This window comes from Biomphalaria glabrata, chromosome 1 (genome assembly GCF_947242115.1).
Source record: "Biomphalaria glabrata chromosome 1, xgBioGlab47.1, whole genome shotgun sequence".
Classification (NCBI taxonomy): Eukaryota; Metazoa; Mollusca; class Gastropoda; family Planorbidae; genus Biomphalaria; species Biomphalaria glabrata.
The window spans coordinates 63,716,439-63,732,515 of NC_074711.1; the positions used below are offsets into that span (position 1 = coordinate 63,716,439).

General features: G+C 36.1%; 1 protein-coding gene across 4 annotated transcripts in view; it reads left to right on the forward strand.

Annotated features, from left to right (window-relative positions):
• Positions 1-16,077, forward strand: part of LOC106072594 (beta-1 adrenergic receptor-like) — a 123,171-nt gene that overhangs the window by 23,164 nt on the left and 83,930 nt on the right. Inside the window, exon 1 of one of the 4 annotated variants that reach the window (XM_013232992.2) lies at positions 2,180-2,534. The exons of the other annotated variants lie outside the window; for them this stretch is intronic. The gene's annotated coding sequence lies outside the window, so the exon portion shown is untranslated. Of the gene's footprint in view, positions 1-2,179; positions 2,535-16,077 lie in introns of those variants that run through there. 4 annotated transcript variants of the gene reach the window in all.

The following is a 16,077-nucleotide window of genomic DNA, read 5'->3' on the forward strand; positions in this document are numbered from 1 at the left end:
AACAGGAATCTATTTTTTTTTTTATTTAATTTATATTTTGTTCAGCCAAATATTGTGAATCAACAATAGTGTTGTAACTCTCTAAGGCAGGCACTCAACGAAAGACAGGTCGGCAACAGTAAACGATGTATTTATTTATTCTAAATAGTATAAGCATCAACATCAACAAATAGTAATAGTTACTAGTTAGACTTGGACGTCTGCTATAAAGTCACAGGGAGTAATATGTCTAAGTTCTAAGAGTCCTACTTCATACCAGAACACAGAACAGACCACCGACACACTTCCCAGTGTCGCTCCAGGTCTCCCACACAGTTTCCTAGTATCACACAGGACAGCACTCAGCACCAAACTGTTCAGACTCCCATGACTTCTAGCCGGCTCACAACAGTCCTTCTTCCTGTCTCTATGTCTTTCACTAGTCGTGTTCAGTAGTGCTCAGATGCGCACCATTAGTGTAGCGCGGGAGCGGGGTTACAACAATATGAAACAAAAAATGTGTAGACGGCTGCTAAGAATCAATGGTGTCCACACATGACGTTGCACTTAAGCAAGCGAACACTTCACATCAAAGGTCTTGAATTTAAAAAAATATGAGTCCTATTAACATACTTAATAATATATAGTAGCATAATAAGATTATTTTTTTTTTGGATTAATTTTATCGTCTATTATTTTATTTATTTGTATTATTTTTTTATTATTCAGTACTGAAGAGATTACCTTGCCAACAACACATGTGGTATTCATATTATCGCTACGGAAAATTTTTTATAGAGTAATAATAAATAAATTTAAATCTTGTTTTGAAAATGATTTATACGTTTGTACATAAAACTTGCAATTTTAAATTTAAAGGAAACAAGAAAAACATAAAAAATACTTTAAAAAAAAAGATAAATCTCATATTAAGTGTAATTGTATAAAAGACTAAATCTGTACGGTAGAAATATTTGTACCAATTGTTTTTGTTGAACTTTAAGCTTTCTCAATGCGCTTTGATCCTATCACTTGTCTAGTCCAGTTGTGAAAGGGGGAGGGATTTTTCCTGTACGACATTTCTTTCCCTGTCATGGACTTAACAGAAAGCCAAGCCAAGGAATATGGTCTACTGTATGCTGGAATTAATTAACAGAATCAGCGAGAAACATGCAGAACAACAACACGCAAAAAGTCGAAATAAAACGAGCAGACGTCAGTTTCTGAGAAGAAGGCAGGATGCTGCAAAGTAAAAGCACTACTCATGCCTCTAACACAGGAGCCTGCTGAGCAGTGAACATGAAATAAGGATCAAGAAGAAAACACCGAAACATGGTAACTTTAAAGTTATTTGCTAAAAGATGAAGAAAGATTTTAAAATAAAAACGTGACGTTTATCGATTTTTTTTTCTATGAAAGCGGGACAATGGCCGTCCCGCCCGAACATTTTATGAAAAGCGTGATAAAGGGTCTAAAGCGGGACTGTCGCCTTAGTTGGGCGTCCAGCCCCATTAGTGTCGTTGAATTTCTTCCCGGAGCTTGTCTGTATTGTTCGTTGCTACTGTCCAAGTCTTTGCGCCACATTGCTTTCACTTGTTACTTTTCACTTCTGCTGTAGAGTTTCTAAGGGAGTTAACAAGGATCAAATTTTTGTCTTAAGTATAAAAAAAGAGTTCCATCCCTTTCTAGTAAATTTTGTGTTGAATGTAAATTCCATCACAAAGTTATGTGCAAATTCAAAATGACCACTCAGTTTGGGTAGTTTGTTAAAGCATGCGTGTGACAATCTGAAAGTACTGTGTTCAAGTTGGGTTCTCTAGAATAGACGTGTGGACAGTTAGGACAAAGTATCAAATCAACAAATCTCTTTTTTAATTCTCAATGGACACTATACGTTATTAGTTTTGTGGATATCATCAAAGTACGAGATCTTGACCTCATTATTACATCTGCATTAGATTACTCTACTAAACTACTTTAAAGCACATTGTAAGGGAGACTTAAGATTTGTATAGCTCTAATAGCTCGTAATACTGTTTGCATTGTAAGCTCTATCCCCCCCCCCCTTCCTCCTTTTTCCAGAAACTGTAAAGTCGGGAAATTAGCGCGGGTAAAACTCCTCCTTTTATTTGCTGTCATGAATTAGCGTATTTTGTATTAATTAGGGGAAGTAACTTGGCAAATATAATATAAAGAGGTGTGTTGTGTGAGTGTGTGTGGGTGGGGAGGTGTTGAAGGTCGACTCTCACAGCAGATGGTGATCCGACGTGACATCTCATTCATCGAATCTCTGGCACAGGACTTAATATGCAGTCGGTATGCATCGTCAGGGGCTTCTGTTAGTCCCTGGTACAACATACGGGCGAATGTTGTAATATGTTTAACATCTTTAGTATCTTGTTTTGTCTTCACATTCTGTGGAGTTGTCGAACGTTAGAGCGGTTCTGTCCATCGCTCATTTAGAAGCTTGATCTCGGTACATGCTTGAAGCTCGAAGGGACATGGCAAGTAGAAATATAGTTTGGGGGCTACTTTCTTCTGGTGCACCGGCTAAGGTATTTGTTTTTGTGTTCGTATTTAGCTAGTGTTTCAAGACTCGAAGTACTGATTTAGCTAACCTGAAAACACTTCGCTACCTCTACATTTGTAGAACGAAGGTATTTTCAAAACTTTTTTTTTTTGACAGACAACAGCTAAAACAGCCCTGGACTCGTGAGTTCTGTGCCAGTAATTGACTACCTGGATATTTTGTTTTGTAACGCGAACATGAGCACACAACACAGCAGTTGTTTGCTTGATTCTATGGAACCCATGGTACACAAACCAAGACATTTTTTATAGCGGAGAAATAATTGAGTTTGAAAACTGGGTTATAGTAGTGGTCCAGGAGAGAGATAATGGCGTCGACCTACTGTTGTCAATTCTGTTTAATATTGTTGTGTCTCTATCAGCTTGTATATAAAAACTAGTTTAGTTTTCATCATAGCAAAAACTCTCTCTCTCTCTTTCTCTCTCCCCCTCTCTCTCTCTTGCTCTTTATCTCTCTCACTTACTCATTACTCACAAACTCATGATCTCTTTCATTGACACACAGATACACCCACACAAGCACACTCACAAAATTGCTTTCGTTTTTTCTCCCGCCCCGTCAGATCAAGGACGTCTATGTTTGTTGTGTTTGTTTATGTGCTTGGTATGTGTGACGTGATATGTACATATGTGTGTGTGTATGTGTGACGTGATGTGTACATATGTGTGTGTGACGTGATGTGTACATGTGTGTGTGTGTATGTGTGACGTGGTGTGTACATATGTGTGTGTATGTGTGACGTGTTGTGCGTTTGTATGTGCTTGGTGTTTGGGATGTGCTGTGTATGTATGATGTATGCATAAGTGTGTTGTGCACCTGTGTGTGTGCTTGTCTTTACATCTGTACTTTCACAACAGATCGTTCAACTCTAAACTGCTATACATTGGAACACTTTTAACATATACAGATTTTAATTCTGCAGATCTACTTGTGGTTTAGTGTTTGCAATCAGTGCTGCAGAGGAGAACGAATGGAACATTTCAGTTTTAATGTATATTAGTTCTGATCACTGCACTAGCTGTTTTAGTACAAATATTTTATCATCTCACTATGTCTGTCTGTTGTCTGTAAATGTATTTGGTACAATTTTTTTATACGTTATTTCTCCCACACAGATTCTCGAATCAAGTTGAAACTTTACACATTTATCTGTTGTACCTTTAAAAAAGAAATTAATGAATCGACCAATTAACCAATAAGTTATTAGTAATTACTTGTTTACTTTTGTATCGAGAATAGGAAATGAATACTTTGAATGGAGCAATGTGTGGCTGTTAGTGTGGCTGTATTCCCCCTTTTCTACCAAGTGTTTCCCCCCACTTCCCATTCTCAGGTCAAATTGAACTTATTCAAAGTCGATGACGGTTCATGAATCAATTATAGTGGTAATTAATTCATTTTGTTTATGTTAGAAAAAAAGGAGCTTATTCCTGGAGTATTGAAAGTCGATGATTTTGTGGTTATTTCTCTTAGATAAGGTTGTTGTTTTATTTTAGTTCAAATCAAATGTTTTGCTTATTTGTTATGTTGTAATCGAACGGCAACGCAAACACGTTCACATTAGTACGCTTCCAACTAAACACTCACATAAAACAGTAAAGAAGGACAGGTCATTAGTTTCTGTGGCCCACGGTTAGCGAGGGTGTCATGTAGCCAGCACAACGACTAACCGCCTTTACTTTTCCCCAACTAATGTCAGGTAGCCATTACAGCTGAGTGGACTCCGAGGCCCGAAATTAAAAATCCTCGTCTTCTACTGGATTGGAACCCATGACCCCTCGGTTCGGAAGCCAAGCGCTTATCACTCAGCCACCGCGCCTCCAAACACTCTTTTGCTTTCACGTATATCATTCTAACACAATAAGCATATAATGTTTTCCAAATAACTTCAAGCAGTCTTGTTTATTTTAGAAAGATACACTACACTTTTTTACAATGGACCTTTCTGCAACTCAGAACTTCATGGAATCTGGACACGGATCTCAAAAAATGGATCTAACGATTTTCCTAGTAATTTAACAGTTGATGTATATATATACCACTTAGAAAAATAATACTAGTTCGTTGACCTCACGGGGCATATATTACTTCGATTTTTATAATTTTTCAAAAAAAAAAGAAGGACATTAAATTTGGTTTTAAAAGTTAAAAATCGCGTAGTCTGCCGTAGTGTAACCCGATAACTGAGTTGTTTATTAAATTCAAAGTTGCTTTCAGTTTATTGATAGATTACGTATAATGGAGGTATTGTCTTTTTTTTTAATGTATTTTTTATGTTTTTTCTTGTTTACTTAAAATTTTAGCATTTAAACAAAAAATTAAATTACTTTGTGTTCAGATTCAGCCAAATAAAAATTGCCAACTCAATGTAGGCTTATGAATTTTTAAATGAATCATTAAATTTCTTTGATTTCTCTTTGGCTTTATTAATGTCCGTTATCGAGATTAGTTTTTTTTTTGTGGCGAAAACGAAGTTATAATTGAGAAATGAATTATTTACATTTAGGATGTAATAGAGAAAAGAAACTTACACATGTAGATGGCATGAAATGCCTGTTTATAAAGTTTACTAAATGTATCTGATCATACAGCTCCCCTTTTTTAACGTAAGTTTACTTCTAATGTCCCTATAGACTATAGAGCAAATCAACTAAGCTTGCTAATATAATCCAGTGCGTGAGTCACTGTTATGTAAGTTACAAATATGACGTGCCAGTATTGCTTTTAGCCCCGTGTTCTGGTAGTAAGCCCACAGCTTTCTGTTTAAAGCATAGTTTAGAGGAAACTAGCGGTTTTCTAACATGAAAAATGTATCAGAAGTCACACGTTTCTGTTTTAAGTTTAATTAAATATATATATATATTTACTTTTCATTAGAAAGCATGGCGGATTCGCTAAGGTTATAGGTTAAAGAAAAGCATTTTCGTTAAGAAGGATTAATTGCTCTTTGCACTTTAGGAAACAATTTCAAGTTTCATTTAAATGACTTTACACAGTGATCACGTAGTGCACTAAATTTAGCAATTTTTTTTAAAATATGTGCTCCGCGAAACAAGAAAAATGATGTTGAATAATTTAAGATATGTTTTTAAAACTGTAAGAAATGCGCACAGGTAAAAATAGAAGTCTCAAAGGGCGGCGGCAAATATTCAATAACCTGTTCTCCAAAAACAACAAATGCCCTAATTTTTGTCTCCTGTAATGCGAAAGTTTGACCCGACTTTGAAACTAATTGTATCTGTCCCTTAGACTTCATTCTAGGCTTGCCTAATGTTATAACCGGCTTTGAAAATATGTAATGTAATGTGGAGATATGCTTATATTTAAAATAAAAGCGAAAAAACTAAAATTGTATGCTTCTACTGCTACATTTATCAAACCACATTAAAAAATCGCTTTTTAATCAGGGCTCGAATTTCCTCAGCGAAGACACAAAGACAGCAGACAGACGTACAAACAGAGAGAGTGAGTTGATATAAGCTTTTTTAAAAATGTACTTACATAGGTTAGGATATTTATAAAGCTTGTATCAACTCACTCTGTCTGTCTATCTGTCGAGTACAAATGTTGTATACGTTATTTCTCTAACTTTACACATTTATTCATTGTCGAAGACAATTTATGAATCAATTTTTTAAAAATTAATCAGTTAGTGGTAATTAATTAATTTTATTTTTATATAGAAAAGGAGAATAAATATTGCAATATTGAGAGATATGGCAGCAATTGTGCAGCTCTTTCCGTTAAAGAGGCTTTGTTGTAAATACTATACTTTGCTTGTTTCAAGAGTAGAATATCTGATAGCTAATGATTACTTAGCTCTATCAAAGTAAGCTGTTGTTGACAGTCACTTCTAGCACTAAACTGCTGGTAGAAAACTTTAACTTTTAAAAACTTTAATTTTTAAGACTTGAAATAACTTGAATAACTTTTCTATGAACACTATTATTTATAACTTTCACTACAATATAGACTTGAGATAAAACGAAACAAATGTAGTAGACTTAATTAATAATATCAAATGATATGTTGAACAAAATCTAACTCACTACAAAAACACGTCTTATCACTCTGGCAATCTGGAGTTGTCTGTCCTACCTAAGACCGCTGACGACATGCCATTTATCTTGCAGCATCAACAACCAATCGCTAACCTCTTCCAACCGTCGCCATAGAAACCCACACACACATTCCATAACATATTGGTCATTTTAATAATTTTGTTTTGTACAGTTTCAGTAAACAAATCCTTTAAAACAAAATTGGATGTAGATCTATTCTTGAAAGCATCCGCAAACAAAAATAAATGAATATTTAAATAAAAAATGGTACTGTCACAGTTCGAATCCACGATTGGCTAAGGTTCAATTAAATTTCACCTTTTTTCTAAAACTAGAATCAAGGAAGTTTACACTCAAGAAACACAGACACTTTTTTCTGAATAATGAAAGTAAATCCTGACATCTTGTGCTGTTATCTTCACTAATCGTGAGGCCACGCTAAATGTCAATGTTATCCGCTAGGTAACAGACGCGATGAAATTGTTCAACTCCGGACCTAAATGGTCTTATCGCGTCTGGAAAACTTTCACAAACTGTTCATTTCATTGGATGTAGATAGGAGGGCAACTAATAAAGAGAAGCATTTTGTTTGTTTGTAATGGCTATCCGGTTTCATGGCCACTACATTTGATTTCCTAGTAAAAATGAAGGAAATGTATCACTATGTTTATCTGGGATACTCTGTGCTACAACCACCACGCTATTTGTTGCAGACTACTCCAACTCACCTGTTGTTATTGATTTCTGCTGGCTGCATTTTAGGATCTTGTTGTGCGCGTTTAAAATGCTGGAAATAGCCATATCAGGTTTAATTGACTATGAGCGGTTAATGCTTTTGAAGATCTTCTCTAACAAGCCTCAGTCTTGGAAATGCTTCCACCTTGAAGGGATGGCGGAGCAAGAGTGTGTGTTTGTGAGAGAGAGAGAGAAGAGAAAGAGGGGGTGGAGTGTGTGTGTGTGTGTGTGAGAGAGAGAAACGGGAAGGGAAAAAGAAAACACTGTTACCTTCTGAATTGTCCTTACGAAGCGCAAGAACCGATATGTACCTTCATGTTTTGAGTATGTAAGGAGTTAAGTTTATATGTACCTTCATGTTTTGAGTATGTAAGGAGTTAAGTTTATATGTACCTTCATGTTTTGAGTATGTAAGGAGTTAAGGTTATATGTACTTTCATGTTTTGGGTATGTAAGGAGTTAAGTTTATATGTACCTTCATGTTTTGAGTATGTAAGGAGTTAAGGTTATATGTACTTTCATGTTTTGGGTATGTAAGGAGTTAAGTTTATATGTACCTTCATGTTTTGAGTATGTAAGGAGTTAAGTTTATATGTACCTTCATGTTTTGAGTATGTAAGGAGTTAAGGTTATATGTACTTTCATGTTTTGGGTATGTAAGGAGTTAAGTTTATATGTACCTTCATGTTTTGAGTATGTAAGGAGTTAAGGTTATATGTACCTTCGTGTTTGGAGTATGTAAGGAGTTAAAGTTATATGTACCTTCATGTTTTGAGTATGTAAGGAGTTAAGGTTATATGCACCTTCATGTTTTGAGTATGTAAGGAGTTAAAGTTATATGTACCTTCATGTTTTGAGTATGTAAAGAGTTAAAGTTTGCATCTTCCTGGGGTCTGTGTGTCAACATTTTATAAGATATACGATCGAACCCCAGTCCGCTAACAATGTTATCAACTGAACAGAATTTATAAACTTCAGAAGACAGTATTGGTTAAGAAGACGATTTGGAAAAACAAAACAATGTGGGCAGGCTAAGGGAGGGGCCCCTAATCACGTATCTCTAGGTAAAGATGCGGATCTTTTTTTTTTTTGGGAACCTCGATGGTTAAGTCATGTCCGAGTCCTCAGGCAGGTACCTGGTCGCTGATGGGCGATGGGGCTGGTTCAGAGGTCCGTGGTTCAAGTCACCACATTTTTTTCACCCTCTCAATAACCTTGGTGCTGCTATTCTGTTTCATGTCATTTTATCTTTGTGCTGCTATTCTCTGTTACTTGTCATTTTATCTTTGTGCTGCTATTCTCTGTTTCATGCCATTTTATCTTTGTGCTTCTATTCTCTGTTACTTGTCATTTTATCTTTGTGCTGCTATTCTCTGTTTCATGCCATTTTATCTTTGTGCTTCTATTCTCTGTTACTTGTCATTTTATCTTTGTGCTGCTATTCTCTGTTTCATGTCATTTTATCTTTGTGCTGCTATTGTATGTTACATGCCATGTTTATTTATGATTTGTTTCAGCACTAAAGATTCCAACTCCACTCCACAATACTTGAGAACCGCCAAATCAAATGTAACAATTTCAACTTTAGCTTAGAATTCAAAATAAATAATGAATGAATGAATAAATTGTAGATTACTTTCAGAGTTAATGCAGTAGGTACATGGCGAGACTAGAGTTAATGCAGTAGGTACATGGCGAGACTAGAGTTAATGCAGTAGGTACATGGCGAGACTAGAGTTAATGCAGTAGGTACATGGCGAGACTAGAGTTAATGCAGTAGGTACATGGCGAGACTAGAGTTAATGCAGTAGGTACATGGCGAGACTAGAGTTAATGCAGTAGGTACATGGCGAGACTAGAGTTAATTAATTGCTTGTTGTATTGTATTTTCGCTTTGGGCTGTGGTCACGATGGACCCGGGTCCCTGCGTCATCTCCTGGCCTCCTACTGGCTAGGATATAATTATCTTCATAGTCACAGGAACGTCTTACAGAAATCTATTTCAAACGGAACATTTCATTTTAACAGGTAGATTTTAAAAAGACATTCTTGTTTACTCACTTAACCAAGACTCACTCCACCGCCCCCTGGATCTTACTTTGTACTCACACATCTCACCAAAATTTTTTCACTCACGCATCCAAATCGCGCTCTCATTTTTCCTCGCCACAGTGGCCACATCCGGGTTACGTTGTTGTGGCCCAAGTCATCTCCCTTGTTGTTGTCCTCCTTGTTGTTGTTTTGTTTTGAACTAACCAAGGCTGGGCTAACTGAAGGTGGAGGCAGGCGAGTGGCGGCATGTTGACACGCCATGTTACATGGGCGGTCCGGAATTGAGAAATATGAAACCCCTCCCAGATTCCCCCTTTTTTTATTCCTACTTTGTAAAGATATGTGTGTGTGTGTTTGTCTGTTGTGAGTCCACAATTCGAAACAAAGAAGTAACAAGTAATATCAAAAAATCAAATAGGATATGAGTTTGAATCTTTTGATACCTGAGTTTGAATCTTTTGATACCTGTTTCTATATTACAACTTACAAATACAGGAGCCACTGATACAGCTATATTTGTTGACCAATCAATGACCAGATGAAATTACTCCATTAGATTGCAATTATATTTCTGTAATAGAGTTAACATATTCCTTCATTAAAAACAGGTGTCATTGTTTTAAAAAAATCAGATTTCTAAAACGTCAGAAAGATAGATAGAGAAAGGAGAAGAGAGGGAGAGAGAGAGAGAAAGAGAAAGGAGAAGAGAGGTAGAGGGAGAGAGAGAAAGGAGAAGTGAGAGAGAGTGAGTGGGGGAGAATTATGTTTTGTCCATCGCCTATTCTAGGTAACTCGGAACAAGACTTTTGAAAATAAAGCATAGCCTATATAAAAACAGAAAGTCTCTAATGTCTATACATGTAGATCCAATTCTAGACTCTTGATAAAAAAAAAGTCACCTCAAATAAATGTTTCTCCTTTGATCTGAGTAATAGTTGGTTCTGGCTTCGTGAACAAGGAAACACACTGTAATCTTTTTCCTATAAGATTTCTACCAAAACATAGACCTAACAATAAATTAAATATCAAAAGTACTTTAAATAAAAGCAAAGCGTATTTTGACTCAATTTTGAGTGAAATTGCATCCATTATTTGTATCAATCTTATAATTAATGTTTAATAGATCTAGAGTGACAATAATAAATTTGTGAAATTGGAAATAACATTATTAACTCTTTTCATTTATTTCTTTCATTCCTATAGGATGCTCAGTGCGCCCTGGTTCAATCAATTTTGTGGACCATTTTTGGGAGGGGGGGGGTATCTGGGAGAAGGTTTCCGTGCAGCTTTTTCAAAATCTTTCAAAAAAAAAAAAAAAAAGTTGATCGAGTCTTTATTTGAACTCAAGCCTCCAAGATGGAAGGCCAACATGTTTGCCACTGAGCTATTCAAGTACTTATACAAATAGAAGGTTTTATAGTTAGTTTAAAATTGTTACCGAACGACCAAGTTGCCTACACAAGGCTTATCTCCCCTTCGATTTATATACATAGAACAAAATTAATCAATTACGACTAATTCATTCACATATTAGTTTTTTTTTCAATGTTGTGTGTGTGTGTGTGTGTGTGTGTGTGTGTTCATCAAAAATAAATAATTGTTCAAACTTTCAACTTGATTCGAGAATAGGATGGCTGCCTGGTCGTGCGGTTTGCGCGCTGGACTGACGTTCGGATTTATCGACGGTCGAGGGTTCAAACCCTGCCCGCTCCCATCCCCCGTCGTCCTGCGGGAGGTTTGGACTAGGAAGTAAACTATCTTCAACTCTGAAGGAACATCCGAATTATGTAAAACAAACAAAACAAACAATAGGAAAGTGTGAGAAATAACGTGACCAAGATTCTGACTAGAGTCACTAGACAGATGGACGGAGTGACTTGATTAAAGCTTGGTAATTATATCCTGATAAGAAATTTATAGCGCTTTATTTGTAATCTACAGATGTAAATACTGGGGAATATTTGGGATTATTACACTAAAAATTAATCCCACATAAACATTGTTTTTTATCCTCAATTATTTTAAGTGCAAGCTGTTTCTTATAGTTCAAGAACGTGCGTTAAGCCTGTTCATTTACTTGGCTGAATCTACGTGTAGATTTGTATCTTTTCATATTAAATTCTTTTTTTTTTTAATAGAGCTTAAGACATCTCTCTGTTTACACTAAGATTGTTTAAAAATTCTGTCATGATTACTGCTGGTTGACACTCCTTCTTTTAGTTTATTTATTTCCAGACAACATGAGTAGGTGCGAGTTAAGGGTTAATGTGGAGTCCACGAACAATCTGGGTTGATGGTCAAATGATGTTAATGTTGAGTCCACTGACCATCTGGGTTGATGGTCAAATGATGTTTGGGAATTTATTACTGCTGCCTTAATTTTATCCGATCTGTCGGATGGATAGATAGATAGATTGATTGATTGAATGTTTGATTAATTGATTGAGTGAGTGTTTCATTGATTGATTGTTAGATAACGCTGGCTACTGAACTATTGATGTGATATTTTTAATTACCTGATTGCGTATTTTTTTTTTAAATTTAGTTTCTTTTTAAAATAAAACAAAACAATAAAAGGATACTTTCCTTTTTTTTATGTAAACATCTATCATGTTGTATATTAGTTCTTTGGTCGCTTGACTTTCTAGTCTAGATCTAATTCTGAATTGTAAGACTGTCTTTAAGCATTAAAGCTAAATTATCAGTATTTAAACCTCAGTTATGAGTTTTTAATGGGGACTTGAACTGACTCCTCTCGTGATTACGTGTTTACTGTTTCCTCTTAATATCTATTTTAATAACTATAACCTATTCCCGATAACTTTTTTTTTTTCAATTCAAGTCCATCCCAGAACAACGCAAGACCTTGTTCACATTAAAACCCTTATAGTTTATTCTAGTCTTCTCACCTGTACTGATGTGTGCATGTTTATATTATATTTTCACCTACTCATGGTGATCAACGTTAGTGGATTCGTAGAATATAGATCTATATAAAAATAGATACTAAGGTTTGGCCAACTCGCAGTTATTGCAATATTGCAACATACGGTGGCGTGGAAAATAAAACAGTCCACGGCTTGCGCAGGAAAAACATTATTTTCTAGATGAAAAGAAAAAAAATCCGCCGCCTCGCCTCCTCGATATAAAGACCTAGTTTCTAGCTGCATTTCTGATGTCAGCACAAATAATCAAGAACTTTAAATGCTAGCAAGCTCCTTGCCCTGGATAGTTTTGACTATTCTGGTATCATTCCATATTGTATTGGTGCCCGCCATCGGCAAAGGGAGATAAAACCAGACATAATTTGTTTTCTGGTGAAAGAAAATTAGAAGCTAAGATTCGGTGCGATAAATCGAATGTGTTGGGACTTTCCTCTTGAAATCTATAGGCAGTGTAGTGTACTGTAGCAACATTTAGCGAATAAAAAATTACATGTGTATTATTAGGAAAAGCTTTAGTTCAGAGGCAGGGGTGGCAAACAAGGGCGCCTATGGGGCCCAACGATGTGGAGATCCTTAGCCTACATTACCTCAATATATGTGTGATCTATCCCACGCACTTATATGTACGGTAGTACTACGGTATCAGAGTTAATGTTAGGCCCTTCATATGAAATTCGCCCTAAACCCCGAGTACTGCAAAGACCGCTTATGTTTGGCTTCATTTAAGATGAGAAAAAAAATCGTAAATCTCCACTTGCGTTCAGGGCCGGATTTAAGGGAGGGCAGGCATGGCTACAGCCCAGGAGGCTCCATAACATATGGGCCCTCACAACAGAGAAAATTTTTTTTATTTCGAACGGGTCAGTAACTTTACTGTTATGAACATTTTTTTCGCCTTTTTACTAACCATACTTTAAACGTTACAGTTGACAACATTGTCTTCGTTAGAAAGTGTCCGCTTTTAGTATACTCGTAATATACTCAGGATTTACTACATAGCGTAAACTTTTAAAATGTACATTTTTTGTTACTAAAATATGCATATTAAATAAGAAAAATTAAATTTAAGTTACATTAAATAGATTAAAAAAAAAAGAAAAATTAAATTTAAGATACAGTACTCTCTTTTTATAGTATGGCATCTTTTCCATATTTTTTTTTTATTAATAAGTGGAGTTTTATTAAAACTTTCGATAAGGTGTAAGTCAATTCAACGTGACATTACTTCACAACAGGGACAAAATGCATTGTGGCATACAATTACATTCAGAGCCATTGGATACACAAACACATACACATACACACATGTACACACATACACACAGGAAAATGAAAAGATCACATACATCTTTATTTTCTTTCTATTGTCACAATCAAATTTCTGATGAACTTTGGCACGAAAAGGCTTAAAATTCTCGATATGTGAACTATTGATTTGAACTCTGCTACTTCCCTACATTACTTAGCCTAGGTCTATATTTGTTTGATTCCAGACGGTAATAATGAGGATCTTTACAGTAAACAGATAAACGTGGCTATTTTCACGGTTAAGGAACGTTGGAGCTAATCATTCACATGGGAGCTAAACATTCACAGTGGAGCTAAATATTGACAAATGCGCGAACTTTCATCCCTGTTGTCTCCTTAAGTATTTCTCGACCAGGTTACGTAAAATCTTCTGGTATGGCAGATATGTTGGCTTTCAGCGCTAGTTTATCTGTTTGCTGTTTTATGTTTGTTTTTTGTTTGTTTGTGTGTGAGTGTGTGTCTTTGTTAGCAGTATGAAGTGTGTATAATTGTAAACATAATGCCTAAGGAAGCCTTTTAGAAGTCAAAACATTTTAAAACAACTTTTTAGATACAAGCATAAAATAATAAATATAAATTTGAGAATCTCCTTTATGTTGATGCTTGCTAAACATATCAACATATTGCCTGAGTCTGACAGTTCATATGATAATACGATCATAAACACACACACACACACACACACAAACAACATTTTATAATTTATTCGCAGACTTCGCCACTTACCGTACATTTAAAGTTCTAATTGCGGAGGCAGCTTGATAATCTATTTTGTACTTTTAATGACTGATCCTTCAAGAACCGGAAATGTCTCTCATCCTATATTTCTTTCTTCGTGTTTGTTCAATCTTTTTCTCTCTTTTCTCTTTGGTTGAATCTCTTTCTCTGAATGCCTATTCTAATAGTTGTTCTCTCTGAGTATCCATTAGTTTAAGATAATTATGTGTTTTTTTTTTTGTTAAGCCTCGCTCAGAGCACCACGGCCAAACATTAGGAGGACCTTGACCTTGCTCGCGTATTTACTTCTGTGCTTGTTAGGTATGTAACGTCGTCCTAAAGATCTATCTCGTGCTGAAACTTATGATGTAGACTGGCGTCCGGTCAGAAAGACGCCCCACGGCCCTTCAAATTTTCCACTGACTAAATGGCTCATAAAAATCATTTTTTTTAGATCAGGCGCTTAACAATTTCTCTCACTCACTCACACACACACACACACACACAAACATACAAAGAGAGAGAGAGAGAGAGCGTGAGCTTTGAGAGTACTAGTCTTGATTTCCATGTGTTAGAAAACAATACGTAAATTAAACTACCGCTCAAACTACAAGTATACAAATATTTGGTGACATTCATACAATTGTCTGAAAGTTAATCATGTTGAAAGTTAATCAATCTATTTAATCGTCTTGCGTAGGTTGATGTCTATCACGTGATGTCATCCATTTTAAACTGTGTACTCTAGTTGAAGTGAATGCAATATGTTGATGGGAGAGGTATTGCGACCTCTAACTGATCACTGGACATCATGACTCCCGGACATCTCTGGTCAACTAATTAATACCTCAAGTGCTATTTTGGTCCTATTAAATGTGATCTAGCCAGGTCACACTCTGTATAGGGGTGGACGTGCTGGGCACCCTGCCCCGCGTCACGTGACCATGTTGTGCAACATGCAACAGGTCGTGACTGGAAACAGAAGCTTGAGTGCCCGCCGCAGTGTCCAGCGTCTGGTCATCAAATTAGACTGAGTGAAGGGCGTTGTTTAGATGAAAGCGTCCGCTGACCACGTATCCTCCTGTATGGATGTTTCGTTAGCAATAGTAAGGACAATTAGAAAGAAACATTGTTAGATACGACAAAGTCCCAGCACGTCCAGTAACTTGAAGATGTACCTTGGTGTTTTTGCGACATCCTCCAACTATTTTTTCTGATGGTAGGACGCTCAAGTTTGTGTTTGGGATAGAGATAAGAGGTAAGGTTTGGGTTTAGATGTTGAAGATGGGGACTGAAAGTTTTGGTCTAGACGTTTAAGTTTATGGACGCAATTTGAATGAAATCTACATTTAGAGATCTGATAATCTAATGCCACAAAAAATAATGAAAGCACAGAATTACGAGATATAAAGACCATGTTTTCCCAACTTGATGGTGACTTAACCCTTAAGGCGCGTGTGGTAGTTTTGCCGCCAAACATAGAATTGTAATTCCATTTTATATGCACCCATTGTAAAACAGCTCAGCACTTTAATGGTTAATAAAACGTCTCCTGATGTTTGTTTGGTTAGTATAGTGAGTATAACTACAATATTATTTTCTTCTAAATCAACGGACCGTGATCTCTCCCCTTGACTTGCTGGTCAATTCTCTGAAATCTAAGATATGTGGCTGAGATATATAAGCCGCT